Consider the following 23611-nt stretch of genomic DNA (forward strand, 5'->3'; position numbering starts at 1 on the left):
GGAGAATGCGAGATTGAGACACCGGAAACGGAAACCATTAATGGCGTTCACGGCAAGTACCGTGAAGTGGATGAAACTAGATAGACGAGGAAAGAGGGGAAGAAAGGGTGCAATATATATATATATACACGTATACAAAGAGAAAATGAGCGAGTCGCAGGACTCAAAACGAGAGAAAAAGAGAGTGTAGCGGCAAAGGAGGGTGACCGTAGGAGAAAATCGTGCAGCAGCCAGGGGTGAGGAGTGGAACAGTTACACAATGCCATTGTGAATTCGTAACCACGCTTTCTGCCCTTCCTTTCTGCAATCCTTCTGCCAGAGTCTTCTATGCGTCTTCTCTTTTGGCCAGCTTCTGACGGAGAAAACCCCTTGACGCGTGTCGCGTTCGCACGTACTTACCGTTTTTTAATCCTCAGTGCAAAGGGTACACCCTCTTCCCTTTCTACGCCGTACACTTCTATAGCATTCCTCTTGCTCCGGAGCATCGAAATTTTCGAACAGCCACTTGTCTCGCGAAAGAAGCTACGAGTAACTACAGGGTGGAGTTTGGAGTTGCTACAATATTTGGAATAGCACGGAGAATTGAATGTCGAAGGAGAGTTTTCATTTTTGTAAGATTTTACACGGACGCATTCTGGATCGTATCGGAGATTTTTTGACGATTCGTGAATATAATTTATTAAGCTCCAGTAAGTTTTATTTTGCACGTGTTGAACGTTTTATACGGTATCATTTATTCCAGAATCGTCAACTCTGTTCTATACTACCACTATTTACCATTTAAGATAATACCATACCATAAATAAAGAAATTGTCTGCAAGAATACGTAAAATTGAAATCTGAACGAGACATGAAAAACAAACGGTTAAAGAAAAGAGATCCGAAGGTTCCGAGCAAACATTGCATTAACAGCGGTAATAATAAAACCGAAATGTAGATTGCGTACGACTTGAACGCAGAAAGATTAATTTATGGCACAGCCGAGACGCCATAAAGGAAAAGGCGTATTAATCGAGATTTTAGTGTAGGTTCCTCGAACGTCTATTAAAAGGAAGGAAAAAATCTTTAGAAAGGAATTGTAATACACGCGAATCCTAACATATTCACTTGTTGCATGCCAATAGCGTTTAATGACACCTAAGTCATCGTTTCCAGAGCATTAAGTACAACGTAGCCGTAAATAGAGCGGCTCGTAAAATGCCATTCGCGCCATTAATTCGCATACACTTACAAATTACCCTGGTGAACCGGCGCTTCCAGTAAATCACGCGAGCTTGATAAAGAATGCGCATAACTCGTGGCAGGTTCTCTCGTAGCTCCGATAAAGTTACACTAATCTTTTACATTTGAACCGTATACGTATGAAAGTCCGATTATAATCGTTTATTTCTAAAATAAGCGGAGGAATTTTTTTAATATTCAGAGAGGCGCGTAGCGTTGTCCAGAAACTTTGTTTTTTCAAATTATTTAGATTACGCTTAGTATTAGGTCACGTTAGCGATAACGACGAACTATTTATAGTTATAATTATGGTTATAATTTACAATAGTAGCTCTAGTTTATCTTCATCAGCGACGCGACCTTTATTTATAATTATAAATAGTTCCAGCTTGAGATATCAAAACAGAGTTGCAGGGAGAAAGATGATCTCTGTATCCAGGTCGGTTAATCGTATCAAGTAAGTGAACTATCTGGTGTTATGCAAATTTCAAGTTCACATAACCAGCGCAGCATTCGCTTCTACAGTACATTGGTCGATTTAATCGGACTGTGTTAATGTTTCAGAGCAAATCCTACGTCGAACAAGCATTGCGTTGGTCAAATGCGTTCAGCATCGCGAAATCGCTTAATACCTCTTCCTCCATTCCCATGCTTTATCTATTTCGATCTCTTTGGCGCATTAAGGATTGCATTTCTCCGACGTTCCAAAGCATGAGAATTCTAATGACGTCTGGATGGAATCGCGTCATTAAATTTCCCTTTATCGTTGGCTTTAATGGATTTGCAAGTATTAAAATTTGAAAAGTGGCGATTGCTATCCGTTTGCAACGTTTCAATTTTCGTAATCGTTACATTTTCCATATTTTACCTTCGTAAGCATGGAATACGTTTCGAACAGTTTCGTTCTGTAAGGATAGAAATACCGCGAGATGGAGCATATTGAAATTGTTGTAAAAATTAAATAACGCAATAAAGTTAGGGAAACACATTACAGAAATTACGTACGCGCATCTCCCTGTTTTTTGACGTTTCTCTCATATCGAATACTCGTTTCGTTTTCCCAAATTCTTCATCGACAAACGCAGACCTTTAATTCTTCTAACTGATATCTAGTCGTCAGTACGTTTCGTTTCTTCGTACTTTGCAAAATTACTTTTTCATTATCATAGCTGAATTTATTTCTTAAACGTCATATTTCGTATCTTCTCTCGTATGTATGGCGATTAAGTATAAAGATCTGAAATCAAAATCTCAACGGAGACAAAGGATATAGAGGACAGGATTGACTCGTTTCACGGCAGTTGGTTTCTGTAAATTGGCAGCGACAACGTGGAAGCTACGAGTCGCGTTTTAATTAACTGCGCCAGCTTCTCGCGCTGGAAAAATGCTCGAGAACGTGCCCAGATTAATTATCAAGCTTGATGAAATCCAATTTTTTATACCCTGTAAAACGCGAAACCACCGTATAGACCAAAGTTTTAATACACTGAAGGCAAATATAATTTAATCGGCGAGTTCTTAGTCGATTCATTAGAGAAACTCGACTATCCGAACGTATATCCTGCGGTTATCAACTATCCTCTGGCGAGTACCTGCCACGGACGGCGTGTCCACCCTGTGGTTAGTCGGTGGTTGCAACTGGGGTCACTTTCTCCAAAATTATTCCTAGTAACTCTGACTATCGTGAACATTTCTGAGTTTCTTCTTGTTATCGACAACTAGGTGTTTATCACGAACCCTGAACCAGTGATGGAAAGTAATTTATTACTCTTGCATCTATTACGGAGGCGTTTGCTGTTTATTAACGCAGTTCGATATGATAAAAGAAGATAAAACAGGAAAAAGATTTACAAAGAATAAAAAAGAAACGGAGATACGCCGAGAAATGTGTAAGGTGTATTCTAGCAATGGCAGTAAGCAGTAACGCAGGAAACCAACGATAGGTGCGCGGCAATAGCAAAATAGCGCAACCGCATAAAAAAGAAGCAAGGAAAAAGAGAAGACGCAGTGTATAGATATGAAAAGGAAGGATTCTTGGAAATAAAAAGATAGTACGAGTATATAAAAACGAATTCTAGTAAGGAGTAGCAGCTGAAGAGAACAATAAGGAAGCCGATAGAAAGAAGGAAGAAATAGTAATCAGCCCACGAGAAAAGCATAAAGGTAAATGTACAAGTACACGCATTCCAAGATATCTTTGAATAAAAACGAGCTTAGAATCTGCAGGATATTTTGCAATTCCAAGGTGACATATGTTAGAAGTTTAAATCGTAGTACAGAATATTTCGTTATCGGAATTGCCGATATGAAAATCCGGCGTGAGATATGCGGACCACGCACTGTACCATATATAACGGACGCAATAAGAAGGCCGCGAATAAGCGTTGAAATTAACTTTGCTCGTTCTGCGATATCTGTATTCGAGGCGACTGTCGAGGCGTAATAGAGAAAGTCAAGGGACGAAATAAAATGGAACGATTCCGAGACGGAAATAAAGTCTCCCATACCGCACATATCTACCGTACTTTTCTCCCTTTTCTTCCGGCAGTTTCACCCTCGTTCCACGTCCCTTCCGGTAGTCACTCGCTCACCAGTCGATCAGGCTCGTTATATTTTCTCGAAGACGATACGCGTTATCCGCTCGAGTTTACCCGCTCGCTACGCTTATTCCGATGATAAAGCGTTCCTGGACGCGGGATCTGATATCCTGCTGGATATTGAGCCGGTCTCGTCGAAACGAGGAGGACGCGTGTGCAGAAAAATCTCATGGCAATATCGCTACCGAAGACGAATCGCGTTGTCACGATTCCCGGCTCCGCGTAGCTGTTCCAGAGACGATGAGATTATTTTCGGCGGTTCCTCTTGCGGCGAACGACCTATTTCCGGAAGACTTCGCTGGTAAGTTACGCGTACGTACGCTTGCGTGTTCGGCGTATAGCGTTAATCGCGTTAGACGCGATTTAGACGATGTCGCGAATCGTTTGACGGATTTCTATCGCTTTAGATCGTAACGAAGAATGTTCGAGAGAAGAATGTTTGATGTATAAGATGTACTATAGCTTTACGTCGATAACGATACTTCATATTATATTTTGCAAAACATACTTTCACTTAATTCTTTCTAAACCGAATGTTTCACTGATCGTATATCTTTTTTATAGAAGACGGTTTTAATTCCCGGGCTATTAAAACTCGTATTCTCCTTCATTTTGAGGGCCGATGAATATGCCAGTGACACGAGAGATATAAAATATTTGAAATTTTATACTCTTGCAAACTTGAATCTTCTCAAGAACAGCAGGGGACAATAAATTATGCAGCGAAGTTTAAAATTTCATTTCATAAGTTTGACCTCCAAATTTTATTTGTTTTATCAGCGTAGAAGATGAGCGCTTAGGGGCAATAAAAAATTCACGTTTTATCTTATCTCGAAGGTATTCGTATCAAATTAAAAATGGCCATACGGCGTGTACCACTAATATCTGCCAATGTAAACTGCCAGCGCCTCTTTAAATTGTTCATCTCAAATCCTCGTTAAAACTCTCAAACCAAGTTTCCAAAGTTCGCTCTATGAATGAAATCTAATTACAGCCCAGTGAAATAGATCACTTATTACATCGTTGATGAAGTATCTCCGCAGCGTTTCAAATCCGAAGTCACCTCGAATTTTCGTTCGTTCATTTCACGTCGCATCTCGGCTTCTGAAAGAGCGTAACCGGTTCGGTTGGCCTTCCTTTTCATCGAACTTCGTATTTCCCTGCGGGCAAGTAAACGCGTGCTCTCGAGACTCTTATGAATATTTATTACAACGATTCCCATGATTCTTGAACGATGAATTTAAGAGGTCACGGCAGGGTTGCTTTCAATCGACGGATATTAATTCCGGTTCGCGATTATTTCATCGGTATTTCTCTACGGCGAAGAAAAAGTGACGAGTTTCGAGTAGCACTCGAACGAATTCGCATCGTTCTATAGACACAGCCACCGTAAGCTTTAATACTTACCGTATTTCAAGTCGAATCGTGGAAAAGTAACGGGCAAACGTTTAATGAGACCGTCGCATTCTGGCCAAGGTTATCTTCGTGAAAAATTGCGTCTTTTCGTATTCGATCGGCGTAATTTGCGCAATTTGCGTAATTCAAGCAACACGAGCTACGAGAACCTGCAAAGTTGTATTTCCAGCTTCTTCGATTTTTAATTTCATGCTTTTTGGTAGATAGTGATTTGTTCATCGACCGACGATGATTTTTAACGGATAGGTATCATTGTTGGCCTTCGTTTACAAATATTTATTGCAAATTTTAGTAATGCTTTTTTCTTCGAAGAAGTCTATTAGCTATTTCGTGCTCGTTCTTAGAACACGTAATAACTTTAAAGAACTTAGTATGTATTCACGTATTCCACAATTTCCTGACAAACGTTCATTCAAATACCAACACAATATGGATCAATGATAGGTACTCGTATAGAATATTGATTTATTTTCTTGAATTAATTAATCTAAATAATACACGATTCCTACTGAACACCAACAATAGCCGTCCCGCATATCCGTGCATTAATTTTACCGCATCCAACCTTTTCTTCGTCTTCGTTCCTTGTTTATCGGTATTAATCCAGTCGGTATTCATAAATGCATAAAATCCAACAAATATTTACCCAATAATGCTTGGATTCAATTTTTGTACTTCGATCCTTCGTAACATTCGGCAACATCCGATGCACCACGTAAACAATTCACCCGATTAAAAAGAGCGAAAGGGATGGAAAGAGAATGTTTGCGCGTGTTTTCAACAAACAACAACGCGAAAAATCACGAAATAACAATCGTTCGGTTCCATGATTTGTTCTCCATCCTCTTAAACCGAGACACCATCCTCGTACATTCATAATGCTAGCGTAAATTAAACGAAACGTAAAACATATTCGAGTTGGATACGTTATCAGTACTCGTAGGGAATAACCACGATAGGGTAGATCGGATGGAACGAAATGGAAGTTGGACATTTCTTCTGAAGTTTGCGGAGTTGTTCCGATCTTATAGAAAATTTAGCTACTTGACATAGTTTGCCAGGGAAGCGGGAAATCGGTCAAATTTTGGAATTTGCAAGAGTTCTCTTTTAAATGTTACATCATGTGTTTTACTTTCGCTACCTTATATATTATTGCGCTTGTATCTTCGCATATTTACACTCGTCAGAAATGCATAAGCATACGCATAATCCAATATCAATGTCGAAAATATCAGTTCTTTAGAACTTTCCAATGTACTTGATCCAATTCTCGAAGGTTCCAATGGCGACAGTGATTCTTCAAGCTCTCGCTAGTTTATCAAATACTTTCCAGACGCATCTTTTCATTTCGTTGCAACGTTCCCGTATTTATGAACGGAGGTGTACTCATACAGTCGGCTGGTTCTCTGGTTACCGCGTTCGCAGTCCGCTCTTTACGCGTTGCACCGTATGAATGTGCGCGCGGTCGTTTGCTCGCGAGTCTCACGGTGCGAATGACAGAAGAGGGATGAACGGCCATATACGTTCGATGCATTTCGGTCGTTGGATCCGTAGGTCGGCGAAGGAACGCCGAGGAATCGGTATACCGTGTGGCCTCCATTCAAGTTGCCGCTGCTTCTTCGCGGTGTGCAACTTTCCACCGTCCTTCCTCTCGTTCGCCGAGCAACCGGGGCTCATCCTGCGTCCTCTTTTCTTCCTTTCAACCCCTTTTCATTCCTTTTCTTCCGGCACATCGCTGCAATTTATGGACTGCTTCAGGAAGGCGGCGAGATAGAGAGGACAGGGAGGGCCGACCCGATAAATCGCTGGTCGTAAAACGCGGAGATCGCGCCAAGGCTAAGGGGGATAAGGGTGGAGGTTCAATCCTTTGCCTGACGAGGGTTGCAGGCTGGGAATCGTACACTATTTTCGATGCCGGCATTCCTTCGGATCCGACGATGGAAGGGTTCCCTTTCTTGTCACCTCGGGAATCTTTCTCTTCGGATAAAATAGGGCTGAAGTTTTTTCGATGGTTGGCCGTGATTTTTCGCGTTGGAAATTTTCATAAGACGGAGATGGAATTTAAGATTCGAGGAAATCTGAATTTGGAAGTTGGCGAGTTCGATTGCTTTAAGGATCGAGCGGCAAAGAAGTTCGGCTGGGATCGAAGAGCGAGGAGCTGTTCGAGGAGAACCGAGTTCTGAGTTCCGATTAAGCGAAAGATGGAGATTTCAAAATCCCTTTTCTCCTTTCTTACTTGTTTATATTCTTCCTTTTACATTCAGTTGCTGTTTGTTCCTAGAGAGTTTTATCGCTGTTCTTCGATCGTTTGTGCGTTTATAGCCTTACAGCGTCCAAAGTGCTCGAATCTCTTTTTAAGGGACGAATTTTACTGCAATTCCCTTGTAATTCGAGAAATAATTGTCTAATAAACGCGAAATGTGGCAGTTCAGGCGCCGCTTAATCTTAAAAACGCAAATCGTACTTCTTCAAAGATAGAAAAAGATGTTCAGTGTGACAGGATACTCTGAATCATCCTGTACATCGTAGTTGTCAGAATGGAAGAAGTTTGATTCTTAACGATCTTCCAGGAAGAATGATCCTCCATCTTCGTTCGAGCCTATTTTAAGAAATAATAATTCAATAGCCACATATTTCGTATCGTATACATTGTCGACGCACAATACGCGCGAATGTATTATGACACGGAAATCTGTTTCCTTCTTGATCATTGCGAGATTTATTTATTCCACGGAGGGAACCTGTCTCTTGTTCGTGTTAGAAGGAGATAAGAAAGCAGAAAGCTCGATAATAGGATGCCAGTGAATCACGATTTTTTGAAATATATCTATCGAAGAATCGCGTTTGCCTTCGGTGTCTAATAAAGTCACGTACGTACATTCCAAAGATCCTATCTATTCTTTGCATTTTTACGTCGAAACGTGTGTTCTTTGAATTCCTCTATCTATCATTTCTCAATAAGAATTCATTTACGTAGTGTGATTGGAATATAAAGCGAGGGAAAAAAAGAACGAAACAAGAGATAGTATCAAGGAAGCAGAAATATTGGTAAGATCATTCAGTTTCTTCATTCGATATTTAATAATACTATCTTATAGGAATTAAAAGCTGGAGAATTCCAGAAAGAAAGTATTGGAATAAAAATACGCGACGAGTGGCGATTATATGGCAAGTAAGTTTAATAGCAGACGTATCAAGACATTGTGACATCTTAACATAATCTTTTCCATGTAAATGTAACGCGATATAAAATGTCGGGAAAACAAACGATGAAAATAAATCTGATACCAACCCCTTTGCTCGAACCTCAAAATTAAAATTCATTCGTCAGGCAGCCAAGAAATAGGAATCAATTTTCTCAGAAATCAGAGCGAAGGAAATCGGTGTCTGCTCGTTTCTGTAAACGATAAAAGCTGGAGCGACCCTTCTGAATTTTCTTCTACCCTTCTGACTTTGCATTTCTTTCGATGATAAGGGTAGCTGGACGCTAGAAACGAAAATGCTCATCGAAGAAAATCGGATGAAAAGGGTAGAGAGATCAGGGTGCCTCGGATGGGGACGATTCTATTTCTTTTCTCGGCCAGTGAACGTCTGACCTGGCTCGCGTTGAAAACGATGCGCATCCAAGGTCATCCCCCAAGGCGATCGGGAAACATGCAGCTTCTCAACGTCCACGATCCTTTCACGCGCTGGAGGTGGAAGGTTACGTTTGACTCAGCGGATATTTCGAGTCATTTACTTAGCCGATAGCGTCGGTCGACATAATTTATCTACCTTCGCTTGAACATCTTCTTTTTATCGCGGTTAATTGCGATCCCGTATAAAGATAAACGTTGCACGCTTGGCTGCGATTAGTCGCTGCCACTTTGCTCTTTCCCATGTTACAACGTTCGTCAGGGACCACTAATAGACGAAAACTATGTGGCACGATTCGCTTGGTAGCCTACCGAGAGCATCTTTTAGCGATAAGATGAGCAGAACGATACTCTTTTTGGCGTTCTCTTATGCAACCGTGTCATGGTAATCGTCTGCCTCGTCTCAGGAGCGTTGAATACGCTGAAGGAATCCTCTTTGAAAGGGAAACGACTCTTCGAGTGATTTATGCGAACACCTTCAGCTTTTTTTTTTAAAGATTGATGTAACAGATCAACGTTACCGATGTCGAACCTTATAGAATTGTATTGCAAAGCTTCGATGTAACAAGTGGGGCTGTTGGTCTAGAAAAGTTGTAAAATGTTCCTCTTTAACTCTCGCTATCGATCTATGATCGAAAAATTCTTTGTTTTTGCTCTACTTTGTCTATGGTTACCTTTTGCAGGAAAACATACTTAAAACGTGTCAGGATTGTAGAGACACTGCTCTCTGAAAACTGTTAAACGAATCGTAGGTGATAGACCTTTGTCGCGCAAACGTTTATAGAATTTCATTTATTTGTTACGCAAGTGTTACTTGCACCATGTGACTTGTAAAAGCGCGCAGAGGCACCAGACGTTCTTCTCGAACCTGATCCTGTCTCGCATTAGACTCGAATCGACTGGATGTCTCGCAGGAAAATTGATCCTTCGTCGTTCAAAATATATTTGGCGTTAACCCGTCAGCAGGAATATTGCTGGAACGGTGAGAAATTTGTCATGGTGCAGAGAGTATGCAAGGACAGGGAACTTTATGCGCTGCAACGCGTGCATAAATTCAAGTTTGCAGCGGGCCCTATTCGTATTAGATGCTTGCTAGACGGCAATCTACGTGATGTTATAGTCTATCTATATGTTACTTATCCTTCGCTGCTTTCTTTTCGATAATATCGATTCTACCGGCTGCTCACTTTTCTCGATAAGCTTCTCGTTATCCTTTCCCTTCTGCTTAGACAAGATTCGAATTTTGGATAAATCTACTCCATTTCATGTAACTGAATATCATTTAAGCTTGTAAACATGCAACCACGAATTACATGCTTTCCGTGGTAACTAATGGCTTCGTTGTTAATAGTATCGTCCGTCGATAATTTCTTTGCCGAACATAGGTCGTATAATTGTTAAAAAAGTTACACCTAATTAGACTATTTTCTTATAGCCGTATTTCGTTTGAACGTAAGTTTGTTTTACATGGTTTTTCCTTTACTTTGGAATTTTGTTCGTAAAAGATACATAGCATGTAAATTTTCGTATTTTCATAACTTGCAAATTAAAAATTTCAAACTCTATTCGATTCCCAACGTTTCTTTGGCACTATTATGACGTTATAACTCGGACAATTTAGTTTCGTCGTAGCATTAATAAAGTTGTTCCATGGTTAAATTGTTTCGAGGATACGCAGCTTCTATACGTTTATTTGCTTTTTCAGACTTATATATATGTATTCAAATTTATGTATATAATATTCTTTATTCGCGAAACGTACAAATACCTTTTGCAGTTTAGTTTCCTTTATACGCGATTCATCAAGTGGAACAGTTTCGTTGCAAACAGTAGTTGCGTGTTTTTCCATCTTTTGATGTTTTCCACCTTTGTTTGCCAGGAAATTGAAGCAGTCTGAAAATATTCAACCGTTATGCAGCCAGAAAAATTTCCCAGATTGGGTTGTTTCGCAAATTGCGTGTCTTTGGAGTGTGCAGTCGTATGTTTCCGGACACTTTCGCACAGATTGTATCGTTCTCCTGTTTTTATCGTGCAACATTTTAACAGCAACATTTAGTTTGTCTTTCTGCTAATTTCATAGGGATTCGTTTGCGATTCTACGGAGATACATTTTAGATCCTTTAATTTCTCAGTGTTCTTTCTGCGATTTTACGACTGAGACTTACGACTCAAGTACTTATACGCTTCTTTTCATTAGAAAATTATGTATAAAAGGACGTAAGTTGTTAATGAATTTTTTATACGTAAGCTAAGGTATTAAAGACGTTATAAAACAGTTTGAACAGGTACGCGTCCACGTGTTTGTCTAAAAAGTTTCTAAATCTACGTGAAATTCGGAATTTTACTTTCGAAGTAAGTTACTTTGAGAAATATCTTAAGGATCTAATTTGCATATTTGGCCGAGTCGCGTTTGAAAGTTACCAGCGTTTTCGATACGAATTCTTCGATTGAAAGCGATCGCTGCTAACAGAGGTGTTCGCCTCGAAACGAATGGATTGTTTTCTAGAGTGAACATCGCTGGATAGCCTCATCGAAAAATCGTTTCGATGTAATCGGTTCGTCCTCTCCTCCCTCATCGATATCTTCCTTGTATGTTGACGGTTTATCGAGTAATTTTATCGTTTATCCGCAGTTGCTCGACTAAAGGATCGGTATTTGCGAGCGTATTTATTCATAGCCAACGGTGATGCTGCTAGTTGTACGAAATGCACATATCGGATTTGCAGCTGCGTTAATTGATCGTGTCGTTCACAAAAAAAAATTCGTTTACCAATGCTTTGTAATCGGAAGCGATTCGTTTCGGTTGATCTCCGAGAGCAGTTTCATTTTTGTTGAAAGTTTAATTAAATTTTTAGTGTTTTTCTGTCGTTAATTCCTCTGCGTTTCATCGCCGCTTCTGTTTGAAATTTCGAGTTTTGACGTAAAAAATAAATTACCTGATTTGTTCATTACAGAAATGTATAGTTTATTAAATTCCCGTAACGCTACTATTGATTTTTCGTTGATTTATCGTTACATCGATACGAAGAAAAGAGTCGAAGTATACGATCGATTATAATAAATAAAATTTACTGATTCTACGGAAGAGATACGCGCGGCAGCAGTGGAATAGATTCACGTAGAAGAGATTTGTGACACACAATTTCACCTGAAACAAGTTTAACGTGCTCTGTCCTGGGCGTTTCGATTATTTGGTCGTTCGATTGGCATGTGTTCATTAATTAGGATCTGTCGTTGGTAATGATGGTTTGCGGTGTACCTTGTGATCGTAGGGCGAAACCTATATCAAATTTAGGGCGGATGTATCTAATGCAGTTTGCAACTGAGAATCAGGATTGATTGTACTCACCAATTTACATCGGTTAAGTCGCTTCCGTCTAAATTAATTAGTCAGGAGCACTATACAGATTCCAGCCTTTCATGTTTTTCTTTTAATATTTATATGTTGAAAGTTTCACAATGGCTTTTCTATGTTAAGTAATGTACATTCTAAACTAACGATCGATCGAATCGCACGGTTTAATCCAACGGGAATTATTCAATGTATTTATCGTTTCTCGCACCATTTAATCACGCTTGAATAATCCATACTAGCGACATTCTATTAACAATATCGTAGAAAATTGATTAACTTTTCAAAATCAATAATTCCTCTATCAATACTGGAATTGATATAAATATCTCACTTATCTTGCTGATAATTTTCACCTATTAATTTTGCGTACGCGATAATTTTATCGACGCTGTTGAAGCCGAACGCACACTTTTCTCACTTATTATATTTTCTCGTCGGAGAAATTTATGGCGAAACGCAGCTTGGTCGACGATACAACGATCGATGTTTCGATACGCAAATTGATTCGACGGAAATTATTCAACATGGTCAACGTTTGGATACTCTTAGTATGTACGTTGTCCGACAAACATAGACCAGGCTCGTTCGTATCGTTGTTGATACGCTAATGTCGTTGCTAAATTTTTGGAGACTAATGGAATTTGGATTACCATTTTTCTATTTTATTTGTCATATAGTTTTTCGATAAGATCGGAGTTTGGTTTTAACCAAAGCATATTTAACGAACAAATATTTCTCTAGGATTTCATCATTTCAAGTACACCGAAATATAAAAATCATCCGCTACTGGATTTCTACCGTATTCCACGCTATATTCGTATTATAGCTTTCTTTATTCTCAAAATTTCGCAATTAGCGTAAAACACTGCGTAAAAAGTATTATTTCAATGAAACTACTGAAGCGCTTAGATCGAATTCTTGACCATCGTTCAGACCGTGCGATAATGAATATTGATGGGCCAATTTGCTGGCTAACCGACGTTTAATCTAGATCCAGGTGTGCAGGTGCGAGCTCACGATCCTATTGTTCGGTTATTCAGGCTGGCAGATTCTCTAGAGCTTGCGACAGGTGTCAGCGGCCCCAGAGTGCGTGACCCCTGTTAGGCTCTAGCTTAGATAGTCAGGTTAGACCTCAGTTAAGACTGGGTCGAATCTGGTGTAGATCCAACGCGTTAGAGAGGATACTATCGCGTTCATCCCCGTTGCATCCCATCGCTTGTCGGTTCATTGATCCTTGTCCGTCTGCGTATCAATTCGCTTATAAACTATAAAATAATTGCAAACAATTATACGTTTTTACAAAGTGCTGTAAGACGATTGAATCGCATTCCGAAAGTCAAATGCGTGCGATCGTCGTTGGTAGAGTTCGTTAAAAAATCGTTTGACTGCATTTAATTAGTTTAAAATGAAATTAAAACGAATTAAGTACTCGTGCAAAAACAAAGACGAAATTGGGACAATATCGATATTCTTGGAACCATGATATTTCCAGTCGGTGCACGTTGCTGAGACCTTTGCTTTGCAGAGGATCGTATATCTTCTTAAAACAGTTCACCTTGCTCATCCATCGGTATTCGGCGGTGAATCGGACGAACCTTGCGCCTGACAGTGTATTTAACAAGAATTCTCGTTCGAGCGTCCTATTTCACGGCGTCCGAGTCTTGCAGCGAGCTTAGTCAGTTCTTGATGTATGAGAGTCCGCAGGTAGGGGGTTGGGTTACCCTATTGTTCGAACGGTTAGTCCAACTGACAGAGACTCGAGGAGCCACGACAGGTGTCAGTAGCCTATGCACACGCGACTGCAGATACAAGGACCACGCGGTGGTTGTTTTGACGCGGCTATCTGTCAAACAATCGTGGTTCGCCGTACTTCTGTCACATGGTTCACGGAGGGAATCCTCTGGTCCCGCGGTGGATGATTAACCACGCTTAACCACGTCCTATGCCACCCTTTACAATTAATCATTGTTACGACTAGTACCATTTGTTTTCGACTCGGACGATCCGCCATTCTAATACCCGTGAATAGCTGTGATAGTTGTCGAATACTAGGTATACGCTCTGTTTCGTAACGATCGCTTTGACCGAGTGTTGAATGTTGTTTAAGGCAGTTATGTAACAACCAAATTGAAATCGATATTTAGATTAGCTTCGAGCAAGTAAGTACGTTTCTGGATAATTTAATTTTCCGAATTTTAGAAAAATAATTGGAGCACGCAGACGGTCTAGGGATGCTCGATCATTTGCAACCCCTTTCGAGGCTGTGATCTTTGGATTATAGAAATCCTACTTTTCAGGAAATGGAGTTCCAATCATACGACGATCTATAGAGCTGAGTGATGACGCAAATGAAAAATCAGAATTATTGAGATACGAAGTTTAAGTACAATATTGCGTTTAACCTTCGGTTTTATCGATAAAGTAATTTAATCTATCTTCATAGCAGTGATTTCTATCATTCTCTAATAACAATTCTATGCAACAAACAGAAGTGAAAATTAGTCAAGTGATGATTATAATTACTGATAATTCGATCGTTGATAAAATTTATACAGATTTATGCTCGGAGAACTTTGTTAATAATCTGAAATTTTTCTGCCAAAAATTTCGCGCATATCGATATTTCCATATATTATCTAGTTTCATATTTCTCCGTTTTTAATTAGGTTTTTCTATAACGACTGCCCTTACGTGTACATTTTAAATTGAATCGTACGACTTTCAACGCTAACGAGAGTTCAATTTTAACTGGCATTCAACTAACAGCATTACGCGACGCACACTTGTACGTATATATTTTCAACCAGAGATTCTGCATCGGCATTTGGTCGATTTTTCTTTTTCCATCCACCGATTCCCCGATGAGTTTCGAAAAGTTATTGCCCTCGATAAATCGATTTTCCTAGCGGCTCAAATTTTTTCGATTTTACGACGAGTCTTTGGCGTATATCAACGCTTCGTCGATCTTTGTCTCGATTGGCGGTAAAAGTTTTACGAGAAACATGACTCTCGCGTATTTGCTTGGTTGCATCTTACTTTCAACGTTACATCAAACTTTCCTCGCCTGTGGAAAAACCTATTTCAGCGTCTTTTTTAACGACGAAGCGAAAGCATGAACGAAAATGTGTTTCGGCAACTTTTCTGAAACGAAGCACAAAGCAGAAAATCATCTGTTACGCGAACTTTCCTCCCACTTTTCTCGTTTCTTCGAACAATTTCAAGTTGCTCGCGATTTATAACTTCGTTTCTCACCTACGCCTCTTTCTTTTCACTTTCCAAGTTGTTGCTATGACATAATTACGAAATAGATTTTGCTTAAGCGTCCGATACAAGCATAGAGACTTCCATTCGCGCTGAACAATTTGCCGAGGGCAGACATTCGAGAGAAAATATCGCACAATGCGTTTTCAGCAAAAGGATCCATATTCTGTATCATTCAGGCAATCCATCATATTTGTTGCAAATACACTGTGTTCCATTCCGCTGTATTGCCGATTTTCCAGAGACCGCTGTTCAGTTGTGGACTCCGCGTGAATCGGGCGCAAATCGACGTTTGAAAAAGCTTTAGGGGAAGTCATTTCACAGTCACGATCCCACGATTTTCGAAACGTTCTAGTTGAACCTAGTTTATTGCTTGTCGAAAGCACAATGGAGTTTCGGTTTTAATAAAATGCAGTTTCGATGCAAAATTAACTTTTGTCTTACTGCCATTTTTACTTTTTTAACTTATACAGTGTCATAATTATTAACACCATATACCGAATATCCGATAATCTACAACTTTTCACAACTACGATAGATCGATTTGATAAAATTACGTTAGATTTGATTTCCCTATGACCGAGTGATAAAATAAAAGGTGAAAGTAGGAGGTTTCAGATGCCTTACTCCGGATCAAAAACTCCCCTATTCCTCTAAATTCTAGTTTCTTTCTCAAACAACTGAAATTCTAGATATCTCGATGGTTCTCGAAGGACGTCCTTAACTCTAAAAGCCATCCTCTGGTCGTCGAAGTTACGGTGCTATCCTCGTTAAAGGGACACCGTGTCGTCCTTTAGCATCGTCGGCACGAAAGAACCGGCTGAAACTGTTCTTATCGAGACAACCTATCTAATTATCGCGTCAGGAAGCGAGTTAGAGTAGAGCATGGTCGAGCGTCGGTGACTGGAGTTCCCGCGGGGATCAATACCGTCCTGTACGCGTTATTAAATCGTGGACATTACGAGCTAACGTTACAAGCGTGACAAGTCGAGGCATCGCTCGGATTTCCGTGGTGCACACGTGCACGCGGAGAAATACGACCGCTCGAAATTGCACTCGATACGTATCGCTTTTCGTAAGTACGCGCGTTCTCGAAGCGGCGGAGTTGGGTAGCAGAGTTGGCGAGCAATCCCGTTTTCTTTACGTTGGACGAGCCTTCCGCTCTTCGTTCGCCGACCCTTGAACCGAATTTACGTCACGTGCGCTGGCCGGCCGGTTGTAGAACGTAGATGGAACTTGGCGACGGTGGAATGTGGTGACCCGTAGAGAACACGGTCTCGTGTTCCCCGAACTGAAGTTCCTGGCGTGTGAAACGTAATGGGTTTGGTTTCGGTCAGTTTTGCGTAGAACTGCAGTTCTAACGACGCTGAGGAGCTACGGGTCTGTTTGCGTGGTCTTGGAAGATCTTGGATCTTGAAATTTGTCGAAAGTCCGGGCAGAAAGTTCCATACCATTGTACCGTGGCGGTGTTTCGTCGATCTAGCAGAACAAAATTATTTAGTCAAAGAAATGCTAATTATAAAAGTTATCATTAACGTCTGATTAAACCATGAGACGAGAATTCAGAAATTTCAACTGTCGAGACTTTCTCCTATATCAATTTACTTTTTCACGAAGGGAAACTTAAACGAAGTTAATAAAGTTTCTTTAGATGCGTTCCATCTCGTGACTAAATTAAACTGAGAATGTCTCAAAAGGGCGTCCATAGCAGAGTGTTTTATTCAAGGTTTCCTTCAACTTGAACATTTTTAATTCGACTCGATTATGAAAATCGTAACAGTTATGAAAACTCTACATGCATAAAGACGATGAAAGATACGATCCAACGTCAGCGATTCAAAATTCGCACATTTCCTAGAACAAGGGAAAAGATCTTACTGTACAAAAAGATTTTCATGACTAAGAAAACAATGACGATCAACTCGTATAACTTTCATATCCTTTCGAAACATTAATATTTCTTTTTCGCGTATTCGTCGTATCTTAAGATCATCTGTCACGAATTCCAGAAATTACCAAGCGCACTACACATGAAATCGTCTTATTTTCATCCTCCCTTTCTCCTTCGACACTCGTCTTATCGATTCTAGTTCAAGCGTTCTCCCACGCCAGTCGTATTTCTTCGAATAACAGATAGCATTTTGTACACGCTTTCCCCTGTGACTCTGGCCGTATTCTTTACTATCGAGCAACCGTAAAAGAACTATGTTTCGTTTTGCCTTCCATTGGATAACATTCCCCGGCGGAACGGAGGGTTGCATTGCAGCTGCAACGAGAGACAAGCTAGGGCCGAGAAAGGGAAAAAGGAGAAGAAAGAGGAAAAAGGTATCCGCGAGGACGCGGATCGATTCCACGGAAGTGGGCGGAAGTCGCTTGTGAAAGTGGAATCCGCGACACTCAAGGCCGTTCCTCGTGGTTACGAAGCTCGAAAGCCAAGGCAGACAGGTTCTGATCGGTCGCTCCTCTTCGAACACTGGATCCTCTAGCCTTAAGATTGCTCGTTTCGTTTGTGAAAATCCTATACACGGATTCCACGATCCTTCGTCCCTGTATTTCTTTTCCTCTTCGGATCAAAACCACTACCATCGCACGAGGATCTTGAGAGTGTAGCGCGATGTCGATGTAAAGTATTCCCGGGGAAAAAGTGTTATTGCTGTCGGTGGCCTACATACGGAGATGGTCCCTTTCGCGTCCAACTTCAATTTCCACAGAGGTAGCAGCCGACTTCGAGTGACGAGATCGAGTTGGCTGCCTGTCTTTTAGGGTCAGGCTTTCATTTCCTATAGAATTTGGACTTTGCTTCTGATCTCTTTCATTTTTCTTTCCTTTTTTTTCTTCTTTTTTTAGATTTTATCTTAAAACGGCGAGAGGGACGACATCGAATAGACAGGGTAAACAGGCGGAGATTTTGTAAATTCAGATTTGCGCGATTTTAGGATCGAGGGTGTATGATCTTGTACCGAGAGGATGGAGACTTTACTTTTTATCTTTATTCCTTCGGCGTTCCACCTTGGGTACTGATAAAAGGATAATTGGAGGATTTTTTCTTAAATTAAACTTCGACGGTTGTTAAATAGACTCGGCTCTTAATTTTGGTTTTATTTTTGTTCGATTACAAATAAAATGGCACTCGAACGTCGATTTACCGAACATTGGAGGAAGTAAGGATTCTGTGGTTGAAGTATACCGTTCGTCATAGACTTTCAAAATTCGAATATGGGTAGAATACAGTTTGCAATGACTTGTTATTCCCAACGATGAACCGAGTTCGTGATTTTTAAACACAGAAAAAAGGATAATAAATATCGAATAAACTAATATCGTTTAAAAAGTAATGCGGAGGACGCGAAATATTTTATTAAATTCATCGCCTAGCTGTCGCGACTAATTTTCGTTGTACACATAAATATTAAATTCTCGAGTGTCGCGTGGATATTGGTACACTACGTTATCACGATAGTAAAATTTCCGGCGCAATACCAGCGGATTAGTCCTCGTAAAACTTTAGTCGGGCGACGTTGCACGCGAGCGAAACTTCATTTTTCTAGGAGTTAAGCCTCGGGTACATGTTTGTTCGTACGGCTCGAGTGTGGGATACGTGTTCGCGCATCGTGCAAAAGTGAAAAGTTCTACGCGGAAACTTTGGCGGAATGTTTATTTTATTGGGAACTTCATGACGACTTTAAAACGTTTCAACAGTTATGAGGTGGAATCACGAAGTTCGAAAGTTGAAATTGAAATAAAGTATAATACGAGGACGGTTTTGTAGCTGCGAGCCTAAGTTCTCTTTCGGTAATAGGTACTTAAGCGAATGGAACGGCTGGTTTGTTATTCACATAGGAAATTATTAGTTCGGAGCTAGATGGCTGGGCATGTCTATTAAACGCGATACGATCTCGGCACGTCTGCGAAAGGATTCGTAAAATTGAATTGGCCAAATCGGATTGAAGCTTATCGCGATATAACGCGATTAAACTGCGGGAATACGCTCGTGGGGTTGGGACGAAGCCGTCCTATTCGAATTCGTCATTCGTTGATCGCAGACGGCGAGACGGTGATTGGACAAAATTGCCTGTAAATGTTGACAATGATTACTTATCGTGGTTTATACCGAATAGATTTGTAGTAGCGAGTGAATGCTTTGATTTTAACTAACAAGTGTTTTCTTTTCAGGTATGCAGATTCACGCTGTTACCCGTGGAAGACGCAAAGACTGGCATTTAACTTCCTAATTTCCGTAAGTGAAACAAACTTCGATATAAAAGTAACTACGCTGCTCGAACGTAAATTTCAAGTTTTATTTCCTCTCGAGCATCTTCGCTTAATTAAAACGCACTTAACTAAATATTCAGCCAAAGTACTTAAGGAGATTTAAAAAAATCCCGGAAGAGACGTATCGATAGCAGCGGGCAAAGCCAGGGAACTTTAGGAAAGAGGTCAAACCGAAGGGACGATAGAGGAACGTTGCAAACGATGGCGAATTAAGTACGTTGGATTAAGCGATGCCGCAATCGTGCGTGTTAACGACATCTTACTATGTATCGGAGGCAGCTTGATCGGACCGAGTGAAAAATGGCGCCATTTACGAACACGATCCGGCTCAGCCCGCTAGGGATAAGTCTCGAACCGATACGTAAACTCGCTGAAACTCCGCTCCGAGGGTCGTTCGTTCGGCTGCCGGACCACAAATTGAGCGGTTTGTTTCGTCCGGGCGAACAGCCGCTCCGTGAAAAACCGGAAGAGCTCGTGAGTCTGGGGAACGAGTTCCTGATGCTCGCGATTTGTCAAGCCGGAGGAGAAATTTCCTTAGACAGTCCGTAAGCCCTCCACGAGAATTTCCTGATTACAGTTGCAACTTTTGAGCCAGGAAGTGGCGCGAGATCCTATCACGAAGTTTCTTGTATCGGATACATGTCGTGGAAAACAAGTTGCGCGAGTCTTAATTCGGTTCTGCTCGATTTACAAATTTATCGCTGCACCTTTTCGCAGATTATGATCGATAGGCTCCGTGTAAGTTGGCGGATCGAGGATCTTTTTTCTCGATTGACAGGGTTATTATATCGGTTAAGGCGTTTGATCGCTCAATACGACAAAGTTTCGTATTTGAGAACTGGAGAGGAAACGTCGCTTCTTGGGTCGCTGCTCGGTTCTATTCGATTCGCAATATGCTTATAACATCGGTACTCGAACGGATTGCTGTAAGGTGAAAGATTGCGTGTTATCCTTCCAAGATATGATTCCAATCCCGAATACGACGTTAAAATTTATTTCCCTTCGTTCATACTTCTATGCTAGTAAAGAATAGTTTACGACAAACGAAAATCTAAAAATTTGTTTAATGAGTCCAGCGGGAAAATATACCCAAGATACAAGTTACCGAGAAATCGGCGAACATACATAAAAAATATATATATTCATCAAATTTAGACGCTTTTTTCCTTTTTCAAAGGCGGTATAAAAATTATTGGATTCTTTTTCTTTCTTTCTCTTTTTACCCAAAATAAAATTTCCAATATAAGGATACATCGGTTCAATCGGGCGTACTCGGTATCTTAGTACTTGTCAGTCGCTTTTCACGACCGATTAGAGTCCGATCCTAAAAGGCATCGATCGCTACGGTTCGAAACAGGCGTCCACCGTGTTAATGTCTTTGGACGACGTCTGAAAAGACGAGGACCAATTGCAGCACCGATCACAGGAGGATCGTCGCTGTGGAACGAGTGGGTAGATGCGAGGATTAAGTCGAGAGGGCAGCTCGTAAATCAGAAGCTCAGCCAGCTATGTCTGCGGCGCCGGAGATAATAACCATTTTGCGCTTCCATAGGCTCCGTTCCGCCCCCATCGTTATAAGCGATCTTACGACAAGGGAGAGAGGACCCATTCAATTAACTTCGTAAAACGTAAATCGAGACGCTGCTTCTACCTGACCTCGCTCCTTTATCCTCGATCGTTTTCCTATCATTGCTCTTTCTCCCTGGAGCCTTACCTTAAACTTTCTCGTTCCAGTTTTTTTCGTTCAACTCGGGGACACGCTTATTGTCCCATTTGCATATTCCAGAGAGCAGCACAGTTGTCGCGTATATTTTGAAAGTAACATAGTGTGCGTACATTTCTTCGGGTTATTTTTTTTTTACAGGAGAATAGCCCGTTCGATATTGTATGTAACGGAAACGCTGGAAATTGTGTCGTTTCGTTTACACAGGGTGGTTCATGGCGTCAGGCTGCTACGGAGTAATTGAGAAGTGGCGAGAGATAAGTGGTTTTTTCCTTGAGGGTCTTTTCGAGGCCGCGTTTTCGTCGGATAAACGATACACGTTGTAAGTTGGGTTTAGCCGGAATAAGAATAAAGGAACGATTCCACGGAGTATAGTAAATTTCGAATAATCCGGCAGAGGGGGGGGGGGAGAAAGCGGGAGTTGTTTAAAGAAACACGAAAATGTTTCGAAAAGAAAATCGCACGAATATCGGTAAAATGACAAACTTTTTAAATTTTAAATACATTTTTATTTTTACGTAGAGCGATAAAAGACAATTTCTTCCGTCAGGAACGATGTTCTTAAGGCAATTGGATTTGTAGCAGACGTCATCGGACATGAATATTTCGTGCGAATGGACATGGAAACAAGTTAGACGTATTATGGTTGAATTTGTCAGAAATCAGAGTTTAGAAATTATCCGGCGAACGCTGGTCTGCATTTCTGCCTTCCGGGCCTTTCGTACGAACTGCTAGGTTCTGCTGATTGCAGTCTCAATAGCGATATACGTGTCGTAAATTCGTGACACGATGCATGAGTAATTCGCGGACACTGGATTCGTTCTCCCTTGGGCCTAATTCCTTCGTTGATCTGTACCACCGCCTACGTTGCACCTACAAGCTAGCCGTATGATATATTCAGAGCCCTAAGAGACTACATCGCGCAACATCTAGTGTATCGTTAATCATTTCGTTGCCTGTTTTTCGCTCTAGTCCATAAGTCGATAAAGAAAGCTCGCCACGAAAGAATTTTATTTAATCTTCAAATAATCTTTTATTTCACACGATATCGATCGACCGTACCTAAACTAGGTCATTCGTGTCTAAATCTAATTTTTGTATAGTTGTAGACATTAAAAAAGTCGTGAAAAATTCTTAGATACAAGTCGTCTTTTTTTATTGAATAGAGTAAGCAAAATTTGTATTCTTTTCTTGGCAAGATCTACATAAGTATTTTTGGCAAATTTAATTTTACCATCTTAATTAAATCATCTATGTATTTTATATTTATAGATACGTATCGTAGATGGATAGTTTTGTATATTAAAAATTATATTCGCGTTTTCTCAACGTAGATATCGAACAAGAAGGGTGGTTTTTAGGACGATATCGATTCTAATAGAGGCGAGGTAGAGATTTATCGATCGCGATGTAGCGACTGCTCCGTCCCATATCCCATCTTCGACGAGGTATTCGCAGGTAGAACCAAAAAGGAATCCCATAGCCGAGCAACGGATCATGGTTTGAATAGCAAACGGGGGCCGGGTTCCGCGAACTCTGGCTAAGGTCACGTGTTTGGCACGAGTTTGTCGAACTCTCGCGTTTCAGCGTGCTGGACACGATGAATTTCATTCGTCGATTATGCCGCTGTTGCCATCCATTTGCTTCACCCTCTTTTTTTTTTATATTTCTTCACCCTCTTTTCGCTCGTGCGTCGTACACCTGCTAGCTAATAGTATCGTGACCAAGGACGATAATGAATGCGTAATTACACAAGCGTAATAGCCTTTTAATGTTTCAATTACGACTGTTCGGGACGAAAGAATGTTCTAAGCAACGGTTCGAAAGAACGTTTAAAGCCAAGCTGTCGTTTAACTTGTAATAAATGCACGTTTCCTTTGGCTTTCGTGGCTGAAACTACAGGGGTCTTCGTCTTTTTTTTTTATGGGGATTTTTAATACACGCGTCGCGTCTCCATGAGAATTTACATCGAACGTGGAATTCGAGGGCGAGGTCCGTTCTCGGTGAATATTCTTTCCGGGGGCACGCGAGAAATCGCGTATACCTACATAATGTCATCACGTACGGCGAAAATAGCGTGAAAGACCGACTGTTCGTGTTTCATGGCTTGTGAAACACGTGACCGTATTT

The 23611-nt window shown here is 40.8% G+C and overlaps 1 protein-coding gene across 4 annotated transcripts in view; it reads left to right on the forward strand.

Moving 5' to 3' along the window:
* Pgant9 (polypeptide N-acetylgalactosaminyltransferase 9) overlaps nucleotides 1-23611 on the forward strand; it is a 294438-nt gene that overhangs the window by 30627 nt on the left and 240200 nt on the right. For 3 of the 4 annotated variants that reach the window (XM_072011612.1, XM_072011610.1, XM_072011607.1), the window contains exon 2: nucleotides 19660-19723. The exons of the other annotated variant lie outside the window; for it this stretch is intronic. The gene's annotated coding sequence lies outside the window, so the exon portion shown is untranslated. The remainder of the gene's footprint in view (nucleotides 1-19659; nucleotides 19724-23611) is intronic. 4 annotated transcript variants of the gene reach the window in all.

The sequence above is a fragment of the Bombus fervidus genome, chromosome 10, assembly GCF_041682495.2.
Source record: "Bombus fervidus isolate BK054 chromosome 10, iyBomFerv1, whole genome shotgun sequence".
NCBI lineage: Eukaryota > Metazoa > Arthropoda > Insecta > Hymenoptera > Apidae > Bombus > Bombus fervidus.